The sequence below is a fragment of the Sus scrofa genome, chromosome 7 (assembly GCF_000003025.6).
Source record: "Sus scrofa isolate TJ Tabasco breed Duroc chromosome 7, Sscrofa11.1, whole genome shotgun sequence".
In the NCBI taxonomy this organism is placed as follows: Eukaryota; Metazoa; Chordata; class Mammalia; order Artiodactyla; family Suidae; genus Sus; species Sus scrofa.
Genome location: NC_010449.5, coordinates 5,880,209 through 5,902,942, shown reverse-complemented (window position 1 = coordinate 5,902,942; position 22,734 = coordinate 5,880,209). Strand labels below are relative to the sequence as shown.

General features: G+C 43.9%; 1 long non-coding RNA gene across 1 annotated transcript; it reads right to left on the bottom strand.

The window, feature by feature from the left end:
* Positions 5,605–22,118, bottom strand: LOC110261773. The gene is made up of 3 exons (XR_002346295.1): positions 20,827–22,118; positions 13,106–13,200; positions 5,605–7,791 (listed from the first exon to the last, which is right to left on the bottom strand). It is a non-coding gene; the product is annotated as an uncharacterized LOC110261773 (long non-coding RNA).

Sequence of the window (22,734 nt, the reverse complement as noted above, 5' to 3'; positions counted from 1 at the left end):
TTTCTTACAGATAAGACTTGAGAACTAAAGTCGTGAAATAACTTGCCGCAGGGCACAGAGCTAGTCAGAGTCGGCGCCAAGCCTGAATGTTGGTTGGGTCTGCTGAACTACAGATTTCCAACCTGGAGTTCTCTCCCCAACTCCAGGTCTGTTGTGCAGTTGCCTAATAGCCGTCTTTGCCAGGCAAAATCAAATCCATGGTCTTCTCTCTAAATCTGCACCCCCTGCTCAGACGCTGCCCACTGTGTGGCCATCTGTGTTGCTTCTAATGGGCCAGTCCCACAAATGTTTATTGAGCAAGTGCTATGTAAGGCAGAGTTTTGAGACTAGGGATACCAAGAGATACAAACCACGATCCCTAGACTTCATCATCTACTGAGTTAGAAAAGGCAACTCAAAACAGGTGGCGGAAACTGCACCTAGTCTCTTAGTTGAACCTGAAATGCAGTACTAAGGATCCCCTTTCCAAGGTACAGCAACTTGAAAAGTCCAGCTATTAGAAAACTCTTTTGTAGAGTGGGCCGAAATCTTTTTGTTCTATTTCCTTAAATAAGAAACAATACATGTAATCATCTTATTCTCTTTTCCTTCAAATAGTCAAAGCATAACACTTCGGCAACTGTGCTTCCAGATTCCTTTGTAATTCTGATTGGCCCACGGTAATAACCATACAATCGTCATGCATTATTCATCGAACCCCACAGTAAGCCAAGAATGGGTGCAAGAGATGCGGACACATCAATGAATAAGATATAGCTCGCATCCTCAAAGATATTATCATGACAGAGTTCCCGTCGTGGCTCAGCGGAAACAAAACTGACTAGTATCTATGAGGACGCAGGTTCGATCCCTGGGCTTGTTCAGTGGGTTAAGGATCCAGCATTGCCATGAGCTGGGGTATAGGTCTCAGACATGGCTTGGATCTGACGTTGCTGTGGCTGTGGTGTAGGCCTGCGGTTATAGCTCCAATTCGAACCTAGCCTGGGATCCTCGATATGCCATGGGTGTGGCCCTCAAAAGACAAAAAAAAATTGTTTTTAATTAAAAAAAAGTATCATAATGAACGTGGACCGAGAGTAGGTTGTATCCACAAAACAGGACATTATGTTTGAAAAGTGCATTAAATGTCTTGTAAGTACAATAATTCGCTCTAGAAGAGTCTTCTGTCAGCTAGAAGGGTCAACTAAGTACAAGATCTGGAGTGATCACAGCCTATGATGGTGTGACAGGTACCTTTTCTTGTCAAACCCTATGTATTTATTTATAATATGTATGTCTACATAGAGCTTACATATCATCCGCTTATCTCTCTCTATACCTACTGTCTATTCTGTATGCATATCAATATCTTGTATGTTGAATGCTTGAAAACCAGGTCCAACTTTGAATTCCACCGTCTCTAGTTCTCAGAAAACCTCCGTCCCTTTTGTCCATCAACACCAGGTGGGGGTTCCTCCTCAGCTGTTCTAAGAAGAAAGATTTGTAATATGATACTCTGGATGCAACATGAATACAGAAAAGGAAATGGGCCCTCACTAATTAAAATAGCCCTGGACATTAAAGACATAAAGAGTAAAAAAAGCGAGAGAGGAGTTCCCTTAGTGGCTCAGCAGTTAACAAACCTGAGTAGGATCCATGAGGATGCAGGTTGCATCCCTGGCCTCCCTCAGTGGGTTAAGGATCCGGTGTTGCCATGACCTGTGGTGTAGGTCACAAACTCAGCTCGAATCTGGCATTACTATGGCTGTGGTGTAGGCCAGCAGCTGTAGCTCCGATTCGACCCCTAGCCTCCATATGCAGCAGGTGGCCCTAAAAAGCAAAAAAAAAAAAAAAAGAGAGAGAGAGAGAGAGACAGAAAAATAAAAGGCAAGATTTTCTGCTGGCATTACTTTGCAAAAGAATCACAAAGATCTGTGTGTAAGATTTAGATTTGGAACTGTAGTGAAATATCTCTAGAGATATCCATCTTTTGGAATAAAGTGTCCAGCCAATTTCAAATTCTCAAATGATTATTTGCCAAAACAAAAGCACAGCAAAGCAAAGTCCTTTCCTTCGTGGTGGAATGGAGGTTAATTTTAGTTTTTAAGAAATAAATCCAAACAATATCAAAGTCATGTCTCAACTTCTTTGTAGAGAAACACGATTCTCTAGCATAGATCTTAGAAACACTGGCAGTGTACTCAGTTCTGAAAAATAAAGAATAAATATATTTAAATAACTGTTATCATTTATCTCTTTCAAATATTAACTACATATAGTAATTTCAGGTCAACTATATGTAAAAATATAAGGGCAAATTTTCTAATGATATATAACTACAACATAATAAATGTAAAGAAATACAATAAAAGGTACATATTACCACTTAGTAATTAAATTATAAATTGAAAATATGCTTTTTCTGTTCAACTTCAATTTTCTAAACTCCATATTCATATTAACAAACATCATCTCTGTTAGGGGAGGACAGCTTTGTTTTTTTCCTCTTTCTACTCTTTTTTGAAAATCTATCCTTTAAAAATACGTACTAATAAGGATTTTAGTCATCTCTGCTACTACAAGGAAAATTACCCCCCAATTTGAATGAACATAGCGACTGTTTATTTCTCAACCGGGTCAAACGTTTGAAGCTGAGGTTTTTGTGGTTCTTCTCCATGCCATTTAAAACTCTGGATTGGGAGTTCCCATCGTGGCACAGCAGAAATGCATTTGACTAGGCACCGTGAGGTTGTGGGTTTGATCCCTGGCCTCGCTCAGTGGGTTAAGGATCCAGCGTTGCCGTGAGCTGTGGTGGAGGTTGTAGAGGTGGCTTGGATCCCGAGTTGCTGTGGCTGTGGTATAGGCAGGCAGCTACAGCGCTGATGAGCCCCCTCGCTTGGGAACCTCCCTATGCTGCAGGTGCAGCCCTAAAAAGCAAAATAAAACAAAGTCAAATAAAAAATAAAAAACTAAAACTCTGGATTGAAGGGGGCCCCCTGATTTGGGACATGCTGTTTTCACGGCAGAGCGAAGAAAAAGCAAGTGAATTGGCAAAAATCCATTACGGGCATCAAGTTCCCACCACACATGTCTTATGACCACCTGCTCACTTGTCACTGGCAAAGCGGGTCACACGACCAAGCTCAACTCCTAGAGCCCTTGGGAGGCTCAGCCATGGCAAAGAATGAGCATGGATCTTTTTACGGGAAGAAGGTACGAACGTCGAGTACAATACCCTCTACCCGAGAATGTAACTACTCCATGCGACAGGCATGTCCAGACAGAGGAAACTGTATTAATCGGAATGGGAACTTTAAATAAAAACACGTGTGTATTTTGTATGAATATAAAGTAAAATGAATCTGGCCAGAATAAGAACCTAAAACCCTGCTGGGTATTTTAAACATAGTTAAGGTTTATTGACATCTTTGGGAGCCAAAGCAACGACCATCTTTTTCATTACAAAAGTACCACCCATCATCGATTGTATGGGAAATTCCCACTGTGGCACAGCGGAAACGAATCTGACCAGTATCCATGAGGATGCAGGTTCCATCCCTGGCTTCCCTCAGTGGCTCGGGGATCTGGCTTTGCTGTGAGCTGTGGTGTAGGCCGGCTCCTGCAGCTCTGATTTGATCCCTAGCCTGGGAACTTCTGTATGCCACAGGTGCGGCTCTAAAAAGGGAAAAAAAAAAATGACGTTAACTATTAGAAGAGAAAACAGTTGCATGTAAAATATCCAAAACAGCATCCCTGGTGAGGGTTCCCAGGGCATTATCTGTCTGAATAGTCTAGCCCTGTACATCAAGACGCCACACTTGATATAATCCACAAAGTAGATACTGAATACCTTTCTCTCCAAAAAGTTCATATGCTGCAAGGAGAAGTCATGACACACGTGACGGGGAGGCAGGGCTGGGTGCCAAGGTCACACTGAAGAATACCCCAGCACCCAGGAATGGCAGAGAAAGGCTGTCCCTCCTTGTGACGGGAGTCGCCAGGCTGTTTCCACTGCTCACTATACATCTGCTCATCAGTCTAGAAGAAGAGGCACAAATGTGCCATCCAGTCTGACACCAGGGGGAGGTCCATGCCCATGTCATCAGGAAACAGGACCACATGTGAGTAGACATGAGCCCCATGAGGCCAAGGCAGCCAGTGTTTGATTTGAGGAAGAAATACATACAGTGATGCAAACTGAGAGATGCTTAAATAAACTCGTTCTTAGAGTTGTATTATTTATTGGTTTTATAGAACAGCCATGGCTCCAGGTCTGTGTAACCTGTATAGCTGGGAGATGCAGACGAGAATTAAATGATAAAAGAGGCATAATTATACGTTTGGAAAATAATTTGAATAACTTGTAAACTATTTAGAACATGAATGCTGCCATAGTTAGCAAGTTAGCACTGGCAGGCCCAAGACAAGAGCTTTTTTTTTTTTTTTTTTTTTTTTTTTTTTTTTTTCTTTTTTAATAGCACCAAAGAATAACCAGAAAAAAAGAGAGAAACGAAAACACATACTTTTTCTTTTCTTTTCCTCAGTCCTTCACTCTGTAAAGATTGATTTAAATATCACACTCAGCATGGACGAGCTGACACCTCTCATGCTACTGCTTTATTTCAGTAGCTTCAAGATGCAGCAAGATGCTGCTAAGACTGCCAATTGCATCCTTATCCCAGACTATCTCATTTTAAGTGGTTTAGAACCTGTCATAAGATTTCACTCCGAGACAAGAACATCAGGCTTCAGTCTAAAGCCGTCTTTTTTTGTGAGCATTTAAAAACATTCCAGGCCATTTTGGATACAAATAAATTAATAAGTGCAAGTGGCCGATTTCCTCTGGCCAGTTCTACGGTCTGGCGAGAAGGGGCAGAAAGCGTTTGACGTCACAGAGACGTCTATGGAAAATGTGGGTTCTGGTCTAGGCACCTGTGGGTTCCCACCACATGGTCTGTCTTCCCCCGAGACTTGTTCATATATAGCCTTGAAGATTAGCTGGGGCGACTTAGAACATGAATACTGCAAGAATGCTTCTTTCCTGGAAGAAGAACCTGAATTCTTTGGAAGTTGCTCTTCTCTTTGCAGATTACAATTCTATACAATTGCTCTCTCCTGGAGATTATATTCAAGAGTGGAGCATACACCAATCGAACAAGACTGGAGGGCCAGAATGAAAGACTTTTAATCTCTGTTCATGTTACACCAGAGATAATTATCAATAAATTATCTATCTATCTATATCTATATATCTGAATTGAAGCCCCCAGCTGAGCTATGCTAAGCATGTGTAAATTCTTACTCATCTTAAAGAATATGGATAAGCAGGAAGTTCTCGTTAAGGCTCAGTGGTAACGAGCCCAACCAGGATCCATGAGGATGCAGGTTTGATCTCTGGCCTCATTCAGTGGGTTTAGGAACTGGCGTTGCCATGACGCAGCTCAAATCTGGCCTTGCTGTGGCTGCGTATACCAGCAGCTGTTGCTCTGATTCAACCTCTAGACTGAGAACTTTCATATGCCATGGGTGCAGCTCTAAAAAGCCAAAAAAAAAAAAAAAAAAAAAAGAATCTGGATGAGCAAATGATAAGTCCAAGTATTTACTTCTTCTTCTGTCCTGTCATTGCCAAGCCAACCTCGAATGGCTTTTCAGTAAATACCATACAAAAAAGATCAGAATGAGGAGATTCCAGAGGAAGGAAGCTGGTCACAGACGCAGGAATCCAAGTTTCAGTTCCTATACAGAAACTGCTAGTTGAATCTTCATAAAATATTTGTTTCTTCATTGTCTGTCTTTTTAAGCCATAATTTCTTCCTCTATAAAATAGGAGTATCAAACATAATTCTAAGGTATTTTCAGCTCTAGAAACATTGGTTTCTATGCTTCTAGATGTTATTTCCTCCAGGAATTAAATATACAAGGGAAATGCCAAGATTTTAGCAACAAAAACATAGTGACATTTTCTTTCTTTATCAGTAAATTGCCCCTTTATAAATGAAATAATTGAACATGGATATAGGTAGTGGTGCTCATTCGGTTTTTCCGGGGCTCATCCTACGGCGCTCCCTAAGCCCCCACTTGCTCGTGGCTGTATTCCCATCACTGGCATAGTATCGGGCGCACAGGAGAAGCTCACAACATGTGTGGAATAAATACGATGTTGAAGGTACGAACAAACTCACCTGCAGAGTGTTGTCTTTATTTGGCATACGGAAAAATCAGGAGAGCTCACACCCTCCGCAGTTTAATGAAGAGGAAATCTAAGGCCACCATTCGGTACTTTTTGAAATTCCAGCCACACCCAGGGTAGTTGGCTTAATGTCCATACCATGTCTGTGTCAGGTCCAAAGGCACTGAGTTTTTCTTTTAATGGCCTCATCCGTGCATATGGATGTTCTAGGACCAGAGACGGAATCTGAGCCACAGCCGTGACCTGTGCCACAGCTGCAGCAATGCCAGATCCTTGAACACACTGCGCTGGGGGCCGGGGATGGAACCTGAGCCTCCACGGTAACCTGAGTTGCTGCCGTTGGATTCTTACGCCACTGCGCCACAGCGGGAACTCCCAAAGGCACGTCTTACCTTGAGATTCGTATTGACTTTGGGGGCCCCTGGTGCCTCATCCCACATGGCCACCACTGGCGTGCTGGAGGAGGTGAGAGGATCCCAAGGAAACACCTGCCTGCCGATGCAAAGGCAGGGACCCCTCTACCTGTCTGCAGCAGGACCTCAGCCTCTCCTCCACGTAAGTAAAAATAACAAGTGCCAAATGCTTAACCAGAATTCCGCCGTTTTCGGTCTGTTCTCCATTTTGAAGGCACCTGTTACCGACACCCAGTCATTCTAAAGCGCACTCTCCGGTATTTCTCTGGGATCTAAACGTTCAAGAGGTGCAATCCACTGTCCTTTTCGGTTTAAATGACAATCCACTTTCAATTTCTTGATCAACAACTACACGAAGGCAAGGCGCCCCCCCTAAGCTCTGACTGCCTCGCTCATGTCCGATGTCTTATGAGTTTTATACATATTATATATATATATAAAATTGGTCTTAATATGTAAAAAGGAGAAAGAGAAGAAAGAAAAACTAAAGGAAAGGGAGCAAAAATCTGTGTTTCAAATAATGAGCATGTGCACCTTTTGGCCTCAGGCCTTCACACACAATTTCGCCAGGAAGCCAGGGTGGACCATGATTCAGGCTCTGACATCTCCCGCCTCCAGGCCAGGAGAGACTAATACCGATTTCTGACTCTGAGCACGCCACAGGAAGAAAAGTGAGAGAGAGAGAGGGCTTTTATTGACTAAATGATAAAGAGGTTTGTAATGATAAATAACAGTCATTTTATTGTGGAATTCCCCAGAAAAGATGCATTCTGCCGTGTCTGAAGGAGCCTAAAAGCTGAGCTTGGTTCCCTATGGAGCCGAACCTGTTAAACTCCAATTTTTCCAGCCAGGGATGGGGGTCGCAAATTGCGTGGACCTCTCGCTATTAAAACCGCACCCGCGCACTCGCAGACCACGCACCCCCGGGTTGCGGCCCGTGTGCTGGCTCCAGGAAAAGTACCAGATGCTGGATCCCGGGGTGATGGGTGGAGGGTATGTGTGTCCATCAGGCTGCTGTCTGGTCTGTCTGCATCCTCTGCTTCTGCCTGGACGCACTCGGGTTCTGATGCAATTCGGCGGCCCCTGCGCTTGGGCTGCTGGAGGAATCACTGCCAGTTTTGATCGATAGTTTAATTGTAAACTTTGAGAACAATAATGGATAATTTGGCTTGAACCGTCCATTATGAGCCATGTCGTCTCGGAGAGAACCTTCAAAATTAAACAAGAATTGGGCCACGTTATTGCATTTGTACAACTCACCCAGAGTTAAAGAAAATCCCTCTTTACAAATGCTGTCTTGGCATCTATGGAGTTCAATAAGCATAGACCCAGGCAGGGGAGGAGGAAAGAAAAGCAAAAAATAGACCAAAATTAAAACTATTTACTCTCTCGTTTCTTCTGAAACATTCTTTTATTACCATCATCATCTTTATCATCATCCCATTACCACCATAATTCTTCTTTTTTTTTTTTGCTATTTCTTGGGCCACTCCCGTGGCACATGGAGGTTCCCAGGCTAGGGGTCGAATCGGAGCTGTAGCCACCGGCCTACGCTAGAGCCACAGCAACGCGGGATCCGAGCCGCGTCTACAACCTACACCACAGCTCAGGGCAACGCCGATCGTTAACCCACTGAGCAAGGGCAGGGACCGAACCTGCCACCTCCCGGTTCCTAGTCAGATTCGTTAACCACTGCGCCACGACGGGAACTCCCCACAATAATTCTTCAAAGTACTCTTTAAATAATGAAAAAGTCCAAATGAGTGGATAAATTCTTTTTCTAGGGGAGAGTTTTTAACAGAAATTTAAGTCAGTGAAATTAAGAGGCAGTTAATCTGTTCGTCATGGGGGGAAAAATCGTTAAAAGTAGCTATAGCAATGCTGACGACTGTAGAATAGATTTTCTAGAGAAATATGCATGTGGACATGAGTTATTTCCTCATAAAGATACTGTGTAAGAAAAAAAAATTAGCAAGGAAATCAGTCACATTCAGCCTTTAAACTGGGGAGGCCCAGGAGTTCCCTTGTGGCTCAGTGGGTTAAGGATCCAGGTTGTCGCTGCTATGGCAGAGGTTCAATCCCTGGCCTGGGAACTTCAGCATGTTGCCAGTGTGACCAGTTGGGGGACAACAGCAAAACTCAGAACCCCAAACCAGGGTGTTGCCATGCCCGTGGGGAGTTTTAGAGTCTGCCTCCAACCATCCAAGGGAGTCTCCAAAGAAAATCCTGACCTCAGAGACTCAGAGATCGGAGCGGCACCCAGGGTTAGGGTGGAGCGTGGCTCCAAAATTCAGTGCGGGCTTGTTCTGGAGTCTCGCAGGAGCATTTCCCCAGGAAATACCAGCAAGAGATTGAAAAAAATATTATCATGCACAATCGAAGGACCTTATATATAATGTAGGGAGAAAAAGCACGGGCTCTAGAGACACTTGGATCCAAGGGTCGGCTCTGACTTACTGCTTGACATTGAGAAGTTCCTTAACCTATCAGAGTCTCAGTTTACCCACATTTCAAATGGGGATGACAATAGCACCGCGTTCCTGGAGTTACTAGGAGCACTAACGGAATGAAATCATCCACAGCGCTTAAAGCAGTGGAAGGCTCGTCGTAATTGCTGGCTTAAATAATAACAGTCCAAAGTGTTTCTCTGCAAAAGTTGTGAATTGCCAGATTTGGGCCGTTTATTTTTTTATTTTTTTATTTTTTTGTCTTTTTTGTTGTTGTTGTTGTTGTTGTTGTTGCTATTTCCTGGGCCGCTCCCGCGGCATATGGAGGTTCCCAGGCTAGGGGTCCAGTTGGAGCTGTAGCCACCAGCCTACGCCAGAGCCACAGCAACGCGGGATCCGAGCCGCGTCTGCAACCTACACCACAGCTCACAGCAACGCCGGATCCTTAACCCACTGAGCAAGGGCAGGGACCGAACCCGCAACCTCATGGTTCCTAGTCGGATTCGTTAACCACTGCGCCACAACGGGAACTTCTGGGCCGTTTATTTTTAAAAGCCTTTGTATTCCTCCCTACCAAGACTGGGTCATGGCTTTAGCGGGGTGGGCGAGAGCTGTCCTTTGACGTGACTTCATTTCTCAGTCCATGATTTAATGCTGACCTTCTTCACTGAGACCAGCACCTTCCTGTCCTGAGACGGGAAGCAAAGGGTGGTTAACGGCGTGTCTTGTAAAAAGCATCTTGTGTCAACCCAGCGACGTCACCATGACTAGTATATTAGTAAATTACCTTGCAGGTCAGTAGTATGTTTCAGGCTCCACCTGTCTCAAACCCTTAAAGTCTGTCCTTTTAACTCCCTTGGGGCCACTAAGCTCTTTCTTCACACTCAGGGCTGCTCCTGGATCCTTTGATTAATCTCAGGATGAGGAAGCCAGACCCAAGGGGCTTGGCGTACTTTGGTTATGAGCAGATGTTCCAGAGTCAGGCTGGCCTGTCTGGGGTCCAGCTTCCCCACTGACTAGCTCTATGGCCTTGGCCATGGACTTGACTGCTCTGGGCTCCAGTTTCCTCATTCGTAAACTAAGGATAAGGAACCCACCTCTCAGGATTTCGATAGGATTCAAAAACAATCAAGAGAGTGAAACGGAGTTAAAAAGAAGCATGGCTTATTGTTATGATTAAAATTATATTTTTAATCAATAAAGTTTTCTTCTCACCTGATTCTGAGGCAAATGTTTCATGTCCTCTATGGTGGCCCTGCCTTGTCCCTGGGGTCAAGTTTACCCCAGGTACTCTGCTCATCTGAATGGGGCTTGTGGCTCTGTCCACTATGTAAAGTCTATAGGCTGGAATTTCTGTTGTGGCTCATCGGGTTAAGAACCCCACTAGTATTCATGAGGTGGCAGGTTTGATCCCTGGCCTTGCTCAGTGGGTGAAGGATCCGGCATTGCCACAAGCTGCAGCATAGGTCACAGACGCAGCTCGGATCTGTCATGGCTGTGGCTGTGGCGCAGGCCTCAGCTACAGCCCCCATTCACTCCCTAGCCTGGGAACTTCCATGTGTCACAGGTGTGGCCCCCCAAAATAAATAAAGTCCCCATGCTGACAATGTGCCCACTGTCCCTATCTCTGTTTATAAAAATAGACCTGGCTCAATCTTTCTAGAGTTTATGTCACTAGTGCCCCATGGATCTACGCCATATAGAACCAGTAATAAGAGAAGGCAACATATGCTGTCATTATAAAGGTGAAGACCTTTGCTTATCAACAGTCGAAATACAAATGGAAGACAAAGCTCCAAGGGAAAAGAGGCACCATGAGAAACTGAACTATGTTCAGTGCAGGTCACCAAGATGGGAAAGAGTCTGGAAACTACACTAGGAGTTCCCTTGGGGCACCATGCATTAAGGACCTAGCATTGTCAGGGAGCAGCTTGGGTCACTGCTATGGCACAGGTTTGGCCCCTGGCCTGGGAACTTCTCCTTGCCATGGTCACAGCCAAAAAAAAAAAAAAAGATGGAAACTATATAAGCAGTCATTATAAAGAGAAATAGGAAATTCAGTTGAGTGTATGGCTCTCTTAAAGGGCTGTGATGGGGAAAGTGGTAGATAAAATTATAGTCAGAACCAATACCAGTAAAAACAAGGAAATCGGAGTTCCTGTCGTGGCTCAATGGTTAACGAATCCGACTAGGAACCATGAGGCTGTGGGTTCAATCCCTGGCCTCACTCAGTGGGTTAAGGATCCAGTGTTGCCGTGAGCTGTGGCGTAGGTCACAGACCTGGCTCAGATCCGGTGTTGCTGTGGCTGTGGTGTAGGCCAGCAGCTACAGTTCCAATTAGACCCCTAGCCTGGGAACCTCCGTATGCCGTGGGTGTGGCCCTAAAAAGACAAAAAAGACAAAAAAAAAAAAAAAAAAAAAAAAAGAAGAAGAAGAAGAAGAAGAAGAAGGAAATCCTTTCAACACTTAGAGAGCTTTAGCATCCATGGTCCATGAACATATCTGCTCTGGGCATAAGATGGTCCCTGTTCCTGGAGGCTGCTTTCTTTCTGAGCCAGCACACAGGCTGGAGTGAAGAGTCTTATTTTAAAGAGAACTTGAAATTAGACGGCCCCAAATGTCATTCTAACTCTCAGGCTTGATGATCTGATCATGCTTCAGGGAATTAGTGCCTTAGCAGTGCTTCGTTGAGTCTCAGAAGCTAATAAAGTAAAACGGCTTTGACATCTAGGGGCAAGGAGCAGGCAAAGAGCCTAACCACCTCTCAGAGCCCCAGCTGTGGCACAGGTGCAGAAGCTTTCTTCCTGAACCACCTTGAGGTGAGAGGGCAAAGGGACGACCGCACGCGCGAATATCAAAACAAGAGCTTCTGACTCTGCAAAACGCTTCTCTGTCCTGGCAACTGTGAGCTCAAAAACCATTATCATTTGCATTAAAATTTGCATGACAAAAATAACCTCGATATGAAGACCCTGTACGTAGAATAAAGATGACATTAGTCTGTAAAACATGTCAAATCCAGTCCCAACTTGAGGACTTAAAAAATGTCCTTTGCTCTATTGGAGAAAATTTCCTTTGCTCTATTGGAGAAAATTTTCACTCAGATACTGATTTTTCTTCATTCTCCAAAGCTCTCTTTCTCTCTTATTTAAGGGCATGAATCTTCCCATTGACAGAGACATCAAATGCCTGCCATAACCAGATTGAATCTCGGACTCTCCTCTCTTCTTCTCTTGGTAGACATTTGATTTAGCTTCACCCACACAGAGACTCAGGATGGATAAGCTATTCTTTGCATTGTTATCGACAAATACTTACGTGTTATTGCAATAGACTATGACAATAAGTTATGTGCTATTGACCAAATGTTGACAGTGCCATAAAATATTTTAACTTGAACTGACATAGGAGGAGATGATCATGCAGTCAGTTCTCCTAAATAGTGCCCCGGGGGGGCCTCGATACTCTTTTTTCCAGAATAAAGAATCCTCCAGGGGATTTGAGATGAAGGACCATTACTAACAAGATGTAACTATAAGGTTTTTATGAAGCACGTTATATTAAAAACTCATGTACAATTAGAATGTTTGCAAACATGCCCTGCCATTCTTGATCCATGAGAAGGCAACATATTAAGGTGCTCACAGTTTTGCTAAAAATATTTCTATGTGGCCTCCTTACTTGAATGATTGACACATATGTGAATCTAGTAAATTAAATCCTCTGCTCAGAAGTCTTCAACCTGCATGCACCCAAACCGTGGGTCTGGTGAGCAGCCTCGAAGACGCCAGGCAAGGCAGCTCTGGCTTAAGCAAATGCCTTGTTTTATCATTTACAAACAGTGGGCTTTTCCTTCTTCAAGTTGGAATTTTGGAAATACGTCCATTTTTTTTTTTCCAAATTGCCAGTTCATTTAGATTCAATTTATTTTATAATTACTGTGGTTGATGTAAGTGGAATTCAGAGACATTCTTTTTTTACTTCTCTCCTTTTTCTCGGAAACTTTAAATCGTATTACTCATTGCTCCATAACTATGGAAATCGCTAGATTTCTGGAGGCTGCTTAGGATAAGCACCTGCAAGGCTCAGTCTTGGACAAGCTCAGAGATCCCCATGTTCCAGTCGCTGGGAAACTGGAGATCCGTCCTCATCCTTGTCAGGAGCATCTTACCTGAAAAGGAAAGCAAGGCTTTTAATTTTTTTTTTTTTTTTTTGGTCTTTTTAGGGCCACACCCATGGCACATGGAGGTTCCCAGGCTAGGGGTCTAATCAGAGCTGTAGCCACCAGCCTACACCACAGCCACAGCAATGCCAGATCTGAGCCGCGTCTGCGACCTACACCACAGCTCACGGCAATGCGGGATCATTAATCCACCGAGCAAGGCCAGGCATCGAACCCACAACCTCATGGTTCCTAGTCGGATTCATTAACCACTGAGCCATGACGGGAACTCCAAGGCTTTTAATATTTTAATTTCAGTCCCTTTGAAGCAAAGTATCTTTCTGCTGGAGATAATAATGACCACGTACTAAATACTTTCTATTCATTTTGGTCAGAAGCAAGTGTATTGCAAATACTATGTGTCAATCTTCCTCTTCATTTATACCCATTGAATATTATGACTTAGCAAAGTAAGTCTTTACTAAGACATTGAGCTTTTGTCTGCCACGGTCCTTTAAGCGTTTCTCACCCTCGTGGGGAAGAAGGGACTGTATTTATACTCAGAAGAGCATATTCCCCAAGAGAGAGGCTGCATACAAATTTGGACACACAGCTTGGCCCCCTTCATTTTCTTTTTATGTATCATTTTACTCTTTTGGAGCATCTTTCTTCCTTTCCTCCCCGCATTTCCTAGACAAGTCCCCTTCCCTCCCCTTTGGTAATTTTGCCCTTTTTCTTTTATTCTTTCCAGACAAGAACAAACCTGACTCCAGATTGGATCTAATCCTTGAGCTCTGACCACGGTGCCCTGTTACCTGTGCTGAGTCATGCTGGCTCTGCACCTTTGGCAAAGAACGTTGTCTGTAGCCTGAAATATACATCTTAGCCCTTTCTCAAGGCTCTGCCTCTCAGGCTGGACCTTTAAAGGCATCACACTTTTCCATTCATATAGAGAATAAAAAGTGGGAGAACAGAAGATACCATTTGTCTTGTTGGAGGTCTACAGGGAATTATGACCAGACCTCCATGGACAGATGCAAGAACAAAAGATTCCAGCACCACGAATGACCCAACCAGTCATGACCCCGACCCTTTTAGTATAAAAGCAATAGTGTGAAAGAAGCCTGACTTGTAAGTCAGGTAAGAGTGTTCTTTGGACCCTCGTCCAGCATCTTCTTGGTCTGCTGGCGTTTCAAATAAAATTGCTCTTCTTTGCCCTGATGACTTGTCTCTCCATCTCCTGGCCTATTGTGCGGTGACCAGATCAAGCTTGACTCTGTCACAGCCCTGTCTGGAACGTCTCAAGAAAACTGTATGTTTTCTTCCTAGAAATGTACATACCCCCAACTCTTATGGACAATTTTAGAAAAATGTCAGAGAGGCCTTGATGGTCCCAAACCTGATATTCTCAACAGAACAATTCCAAGTCTGCCCTGACAACAGCTCTCGCATAATAAGTTAGTTCCAATGTTCAATCACTGCTTAAACAAGCACCCAAGAGTTCACATACGTAACATCCCAATAGTGTCCTGGGGAAACTGGAAACATGGATATAATACAAATTACTAAGTTCCCCGAGATTTCCTGTAGTCTAGCAAACGGATTTTGGACTCCATAAAGCTTCAGAAGGGAGGTCCTATAAATGGAAAGATTTCAGGTTCTTCCCTGAGTGTTTACTGTGTGCTGGATGCCTGGAACATGTGCATAATGAGGTCCTGCTCTCTTGGGGCCCTTGGTCTACAGGGGTGATTGATGACTAATTCTCCTTGTTGTCAGGGCTTTGCCAGAGATGCCCTGGGCATACCTTGGTCTCACTGGGCGTGAGGCAGAGTAACAGTTAGCCTGGTGCCTTAGACCGAATGTCACTGTCCCCTGGAATTCATGTTAAACCCTAAGCTTCAGTGTGATGGCTTTAGGAGGCGGGACCTTTGGGCAGTGATTAGGTCATGAGGGTAGAAGTCTCATGAATGGCATCAGTGCCCTTGCAAGAGAGGCTCCAGGGAGCTCCCTGTCCTCTTCTGCTACGTGAGGACTTATCAAGGAGAAGGCCATGTATGACCCAGGAATCTCTCACCAGACAACAGGTGTATCAGTACCTTCATGCTGGACTCCCCAGCTCCCAGAACAGTGAGAGGTAACTTTTCTGGGGTTAGAGGCACCCAGCCTACGGGATTCTGTTACGGTAGCCTGAAGGACCAAGACATCTGGTTACAAGGGAGTTGAGGAGGCTGTGCGGTGGGGGGACGGCAGGCAGAGGGGGGAAAGCATACCCAGTACCCAGCTGTGTGAATCGGCTGGTGTCCTAAAGAGCAACAGGTAACCTGGAACTATTAGAGCACCAGGTCTGAACAAAACAGAGGCAGTATTTTGCCAGGGGCTTATAGTTTATATTGAGTCTTAAAAATGTTAAACATGGAGTTCCTCTTGTGGTTCAGTGGGTTACAAACCCAACTAGTATCCATGAGGATGCGGGTTCGATCCCTGGCCTCGCTCAGGGGTTAAGCATCCGGCGTTGTCATGAGCTATGGTGTGGGTCACACATGCAGCTCAGGTCCCACACTGCTGTGGCTGTGGTGGAGGCTGACAGCTGCACCTCTGATTAGACCCCTAACCTGGGAACTTCCATATGCTGCAGGTGCAGCCCTAAACAGCCAAAAAAATAAAGTTAAAAAATACATGATTACATGATGTGGAGTCATTTGTGGGATTTGAAGGAGGCAAATGGCAGAACCAAATTTCCAGCTGAATCTGCATTTTATTTGCATGTCTCTGGCCATGTGCAGTAGGAGCCACAGTGGGAAGCAGGGAATCAATGGAGAGGCAGAGGCAGGACAGTTTCCTCCGCTGGAAAATGCTCTTGCGTCTTAACTTGTCGCAAAGGACACACCCATTTCCTTCATGATGGAAAAGCATGGATTTTGAAACACAGAGATAAATTTCCTTTTTCTTTCTTCTTCTCTCTAGAAAGAAAACATTTTTTTTCCTTTCCTTCCTTCAGCTTCAATGGAAACCCTGGGCCCAAGTCTTGTCTTTTTTTTTTTTTTTTTTAAATATGTTTCAAGCAGTTAAACATCCTCCACAGAGGCAGCTTTGATGTGTAATGTTCCATGATTTAACTAACGGCTCTCTCCCACATAGTCACCGAACTTTTCTGAGACGTGGCAATTATAGGATTATCCACTACTTCAAACATGAATTCTTTGAGCCCAGCGAGGGCCTTTCTTTGCTTAGACAGTAATTATGTTTTTAAAGAGGCCTTCACTTGCTTTCTGAGTAATGGGTGCTGGGATTTAATGTTTTCTCCCTAAGCTTTTTTTTTTTTTTTTTTAATATAAAATTGAATTTGTGCCATGCTGGGCATCCTGACCAGAAAACAATTTCCCTTCCGAAGGTCATCATACTATCCAGGAGAAATGAAAGAAAAAATTTTCTTGAAGGAAGAAAAAAGAATGGACATGATGGCCGCGGCTGTTTACATCCACCTTAGAAATTACACTCAGTCACCAAGCCAGGTGACAGTCCAGCAACAAGCAGGGGCCTTCTGAGAACTGCACCCTCTGGGCACAGCTTTGATGCACCCTGTGTTCCCGAGAAGAGACCCCCTGGCTTGAGGAGCATAGGTCACCTGCTCCGAGTTTCCCGACACTCTGCTCTTGGGGAGACGGGAAGATGCTAGACATTTCCCCATCAACTCCTCTCACTGAACACGCCCCGCAAGGCTCCTCCAGCCTCTCCAGGTCACCTCCAGTCCAGACCTGGAGCATACTTCTCTGTTGAACTTTGTCTTGTGGTTTAAATTTTGTTTTGATTTTGAATTGATTACAAATTCCATGAAGTTGCAAAGGAAGGCTGAGAGGCCCCACATGCGTTTTACTCAGTGTTTGCCAAGTGTAACACCTGACCTAAGGATACATAGTATATATAATAAAACCAGGAAATTGGCATCAGCGTGTCAATGTGTGTGTGTGTGTTCTAGGCCATTCTATCACACTTAGAGACTCCTATAAGCACCATGCAATCAGGAGACAGAACTCTTCCTACCACCACAGGGCTCTCCCCTCCCGCCTCAGCTTTGCAGCTACAGCCAGTTCCCATCCCCCATCCCTGAGCCCTGACAACCACTAACCTGTATCCCTACCATTGTGTCATTTCCAGAATGCTGCATAACGCTAGACAAATGACTCCTACATCATATAACCGCTATGACCTTCTGAAATTGCCGTTTATGTATTTTTCAAGTAAAATACCCTTGATCAAGAGCCATCCAGGTTGTCGAGATATGAATAGTTCATTCTCTCTCTCTCTTTCTTTTTTTCTTTTTCTTTTTTTTTTTTTTTTTTTCTTTTTTGAGGGCTGCACCAAGCTACGGGTAGAATCAGAGCTGCAGCTGCCAGCCACAGCCACAGCCACGCCAGATCCGAGCCTCATCTGTAACCTATGCCACAGCTTGTGGCAACACGGGATACTTAACCCACCGAGCAAGACCAGGGATCAAACCCGCATCTTCACAGAGACGGTGTCAGGTTCTTAACCGGCCGTGCTACAAAGGGAACTCCTCTCCTCTTTCCTTTTTAAAGAGGGTTTATTTTTCAGAGCAATTGAGGTTCACAACAAAATTGAGCAGGAAGTACAGAGCGTCCCCACAGACCCCCTGACCTCACACACGCAAAACTCGCCCCATCAACATCCCGCACTAAAGTGCTACATGTGTTACAGTGGACGAACCTACACTGACGTCATCTTTGCCCACAGTCCCTAGTTTACACAAGGCTTCGCCGTGGGTGCTGTACGTCTGAAGGGTTGGGACAAATGTATCGTGACAAGCATCCACCACGGTCGTATCACACGGAGCAGGTTCACTGCCCTAGAAAAATCTCTGTGCTCCACTTACTCATCCCCCTTCTCCCCCAGCCCCTGGCAACCAGCGATCTTTTTGCTGACTCCATGTTGCCGTTTCCAGAATGTCACATATTTGGAAACAGACAGGAGGCAGCCTTTTCAGACTGGCTGCTTTGCCTTAGCAACAGACGTTTACATTTCCGCCACGTCTTTTCATGGCCTGATAACCCATTTCATTTTAGTAAAAGGGATGTGTCTCATTGGATGGACTATAGTTCATTGATCTGTTCAATTACGAAAGGACGTCTTGGTTGCTCCTGCGTTTGGGTAATTATGAATAAAGCTATGGCAAATATCTGCATACAGGTTTTTGCATGGACACAAATTTTCAGTTCTTTGGAGGAAATACCAAGGAATATGATTGCTAGGTTTTACAGGAAGAGCATGTGGAGTGCGTAAGGAGCCACCAACCTGTCTTCCGAAGCGTCTGTACCGTTTTGCATTCCCAGCAGCGATGAATGACAGTCTCTGGTCCTCCACATTCTCATCAGCATCGTCAATATCCTCAGCATCATTTGATGTTGTCGGCACTCTGGATTTGGGCCATTCGAATAAGCATGTGGCTGTATGGCAGTGCTTTAATTTGAATGTCTCTGATGACCTATGATGCTGAGCACCTGTTCATTTGCTTTTATTTGCCATATGTCTTCTTAGATGAAATATCCGTTCAGGTCCTTTGTCCATTTTTGGTCTTCTTGCTGCATTTTAAGAAGTCTCTGTGTATTTCAGATAAAAGTCCTTTCTCAGATGTGTCTTTTGCCGATATGTTCTCCAAGTCTGAGGCTTGTCTTCTCATTCTGTGGACAGCACTTTCACCAGCACAAGCAGAAGCTTGTTTTTATTTTCATGACGTCCAGTTTATCAGTCAGTTATGTATTTTATAGATTGTGCCTTTAGTGTTGTATCTAAAAAGTCAGAACCATGCCCAAGGCCATCTAGATCTTCTACTAGGTTATCTTCCAGGAGGTTTTTTTTTTTTTTTTTTTTTTTTTTGCTTTTTTAGGGCCACAACTGTGGCACATGGAAGTTTCCAGGCTGGGGTCCAATCAGAGCTGCAGCAGCAGCCCTAAGCCACAGCCACATCAACATGGGATCCAAGACGTATCTGTGACCTACACCAAAGCTCACAGCAATGCCAGATCCTTAACCCACTGAGCAAGGCCAGAGATGGAACCTGTATCCTAGCTGGGTTTGTAACCTGCTGAGCCACAGTGGGAACTCCCAGGAGTGTTATAGTTTTGCATTTTGTATTTCAGTCTCTAATTCATGTTGAGTTAACTTTGGGGAAGGACATGAGGCCTATACCTGAAGTTACATTTTTGCGCATGGATGTACAGCTGTTTCTGTACATCTGATCCTCCTTTGAGCACCATTTTTGCAAACAAAACCTTCCCCTCAACCGCATTGTGGGGTGGGAGTCCCTCAATTTCAGTTTCTACAAGATGACACCTCCAGTCACGCAGATCCAGGCAGTGACAGCAGAGACCTGCAGTGCAAGCCTCCTTCCATATGAAAAAGCCCAACAAATTTGCTCACAGGTGTCTTTTCCCATACTCAGTGATATTTCAGTAAAAATAACAAGACTCAAGGAGAGGAGTTATGCCTTTGTGTTGTTTGAATGGTTATGACTCACACATAACCACTGTCCCTCCCACTTCAGGTCAAGCCCCTGAACACATGGCCATTAACATTAATGGGACGCTAAGGATAGTATATCTTCAAGATCATGGCTAATTATTAAATGAAACATGAAACTGCAACGAACTGCGTACTTTTGCCATTAACAGTCTAGTAACCCACTCAGCTCAGATCCATAGTAGAAATGCCTCGGATTTTAAAATGTTTGCTTCTTTCACTTCTGTAGGAGACAAAAGCTCTATCCTTTCAAACCGAAAAATAAAAACACACACGTAAACATTCATACTGAGAGAAATAAACCAATCTGCAGGCTCACCTCAGCAGGACCCAAGTAAAAATTATGGAAAACACGGAAGAACTACTTAAATTGTTCCATTTCCATTTTGGGAAGAAAGAACATGATGCAAATAAACACGTGTTGGAAGAAATGGGGAGAAAGGCTTTTGCTCGTAAGGAAATTGAAAGAAGCAATTAATAGAATTAAAGAAACAATCGATTTTATTCAATAGGTGGCACTTTGATTACAGGCTATCAGAGATCACCATCAATGAAGGAAACAGTATTTGCCTTCGGAAAGCATGTGCCTACTTTTAAGTTTCATTTAATAAGACAAGGTCAGTGAACGCTTTCAGGGAAAAAACAAAAACCAAAACCAGGCTCTGAGTAGAGCAGAGGGACGAAGCCATCTCAAATTATTTAGGTGATTCATTGTAATTAAAAAATGACCAAAGTAATTAAATCATAAATCTGCTAATAACCCTCCTCAGACTAGAGTCAGAATGGTGTGAAAAAATAAATAAATAAATAAACGACACTGAGAGTCACAGTTCCCAAGGGCTGGTCTCAGCTTGGTCCCAAATATGCCTGGTTCTCAGTTTCTTCCTGCATAAAATAGGGGATCGGAGTGCATGACTGTCAGCCTGCTTTTTTTTTTTTTTTTTTTTTAAGGCTGCATCAGTGGCACGTGGAAGTTCCCAAGCCAGGGGTCAAATCAGAGCTACAGCCAGATCCGAGGTCGAGTCTGTGACCTACACCAAGGCTCATGGCAAAGCGAGATTCCCAACCCACTGAGCGATCGAGGCCAGGGATTGAACTCACATCCTCATGGATACTAGTCGGCTTCACTTCTGCTGTGCCACCACGGGAACTCCCAGCCTTCTTTCAGGTCTAAGTTAGGACGCTAAACCACTTCTCCATACTGTGAAAGAAACACAAACTCAAAATAAGGAGAAAATGAAATCTGGATAAGCAAGTGTCTATAGGCCACTTGGGCAAGTGTACGAGTATTCTTTTTAATTAATGCAGACTTAGAGAAAAGTTGCAAAAGTAGCATAAGGAGTGTTCACACGCTCTTCACCTGGTTTGTCCTGAGGATAACCTACTGAGTAACCACAAGAAAGTTACCCAAACTGGGCGACCGACACTGGTACAATACTGCTCCACTAAACTACGGCCTTTATTCAGATTTCACCGCCTTTTCCACTACTGCTCTTTTTTTGGTCCCAGGGTCTCACCACGCATTGAGTTGTCAGGTCTCTGCAGTTTCTTTCAATCTCCAACAGTTTCTCTATCCTTCCTTGCGTTCCTTTAGCAGAATGTCTTGAAAAGTACTGATCTGAGGTTTGGAAGAAAGATGGCTGGCCTCACACCCCTCAGTTTGGGTATATTGGATATTTTCTTGCGCACACGTTAAGATTCTACACTTTGGGTAAGAATACCACAGAACGCATGTGCCTTGCTTCGTAGATCGCACCAGAGGTAGCTGATGCTGATATGTATTCCATATGTTTTTAATGTCTTTGGGTAAAAGTAGATAAGGTTCATACTCCTCTAATAATTTCTTAAGCTTATTAGATGTAAGTAAATTTGATTAGTTTATTCAATTATCAATAGAAGAATTATGAAACTGCTCTACTCCTAAGTAAGAAGTGCAAAGCATAGATAAACCTTTTATTTCTCCTCTAAGACAGATGCTGAAGTAGGGAAACGAGTGATTGGAAATTGGAAGGAGTCAGGAGGGCTCTTTCGAACTCACAAAACTAATATGACATTTCTTTGTACAGGGAGCAACTGTATTTTCAGTTAATAGCCTACCAAAAGCTTAGGGGAAAGACAAAATAAATGGCAAAATAGAAACATCTTAGTTAAGTATATTCGTGAAAGGATACTTTTTAAAAAATATTCTGTTTCAGGAGTTCCCATCGTAGCTCAGTGGTTAATGAATCCGACTAAGAACTATGAGGTTGCAGGTTCAATCCTTGGCCTCGCTCAGTGGGTTAAGGATCTGGTGTTGCCGTGAGCTGTGGTGTAGGTTGCAGACACAGCTCAGATCCCACATGGCTATGTCTTTGGCATAGGCTGCTGGCTACAGCTCCGATTAGACCCCTAGCCTGGGAACCTCCCTATGCCATGGGTGCAGCCCTAGAAAAGACAAAAAGACAAAAAAAAAAAAATTTAAAATATTCTTTTTCATATTATTTTCCATTTTGGAGGGATTCATTCTTAGTGCTTTTTCATTTCAGAGATATTGTGGTCACTGTCTTCTATTTATCCTTAATTAACGCGGGTCTGTGCACAGTTATTTTTCTATACCCTGTGTACACACCCTCTACAATATGTAAGACAGCACAACTTTATAAACCAATACCTTGACCAACTCATCCAATGCAGTCAAATTCTTTGCGTCCTTATTTTTCTACTAGGAGGTCCCCCCTGTTATAGATACCCTCACCCCACTTAATAGCTCTTCTCTCTCTAGAATGCAGGGATTAACCAGGAGAGCAGGACATTACACTCCCAATGGCCAGATAGATGGAGCATTTTCTTGCTTTATGAAATTCTATTTGTGCTGTGCTGCATCTACTGGAACATAGTTTGACAAAATTAGAGGTAGATAAATTCATGGAGTTCCCACGGTGCTGCAATGAGATTGGCAGTGTCTTTGCAGCGCCAAGACACAGGTTCAATCCCGGGCCCAGCAGAGTGGGTTAAAGGATCTGGCATTGC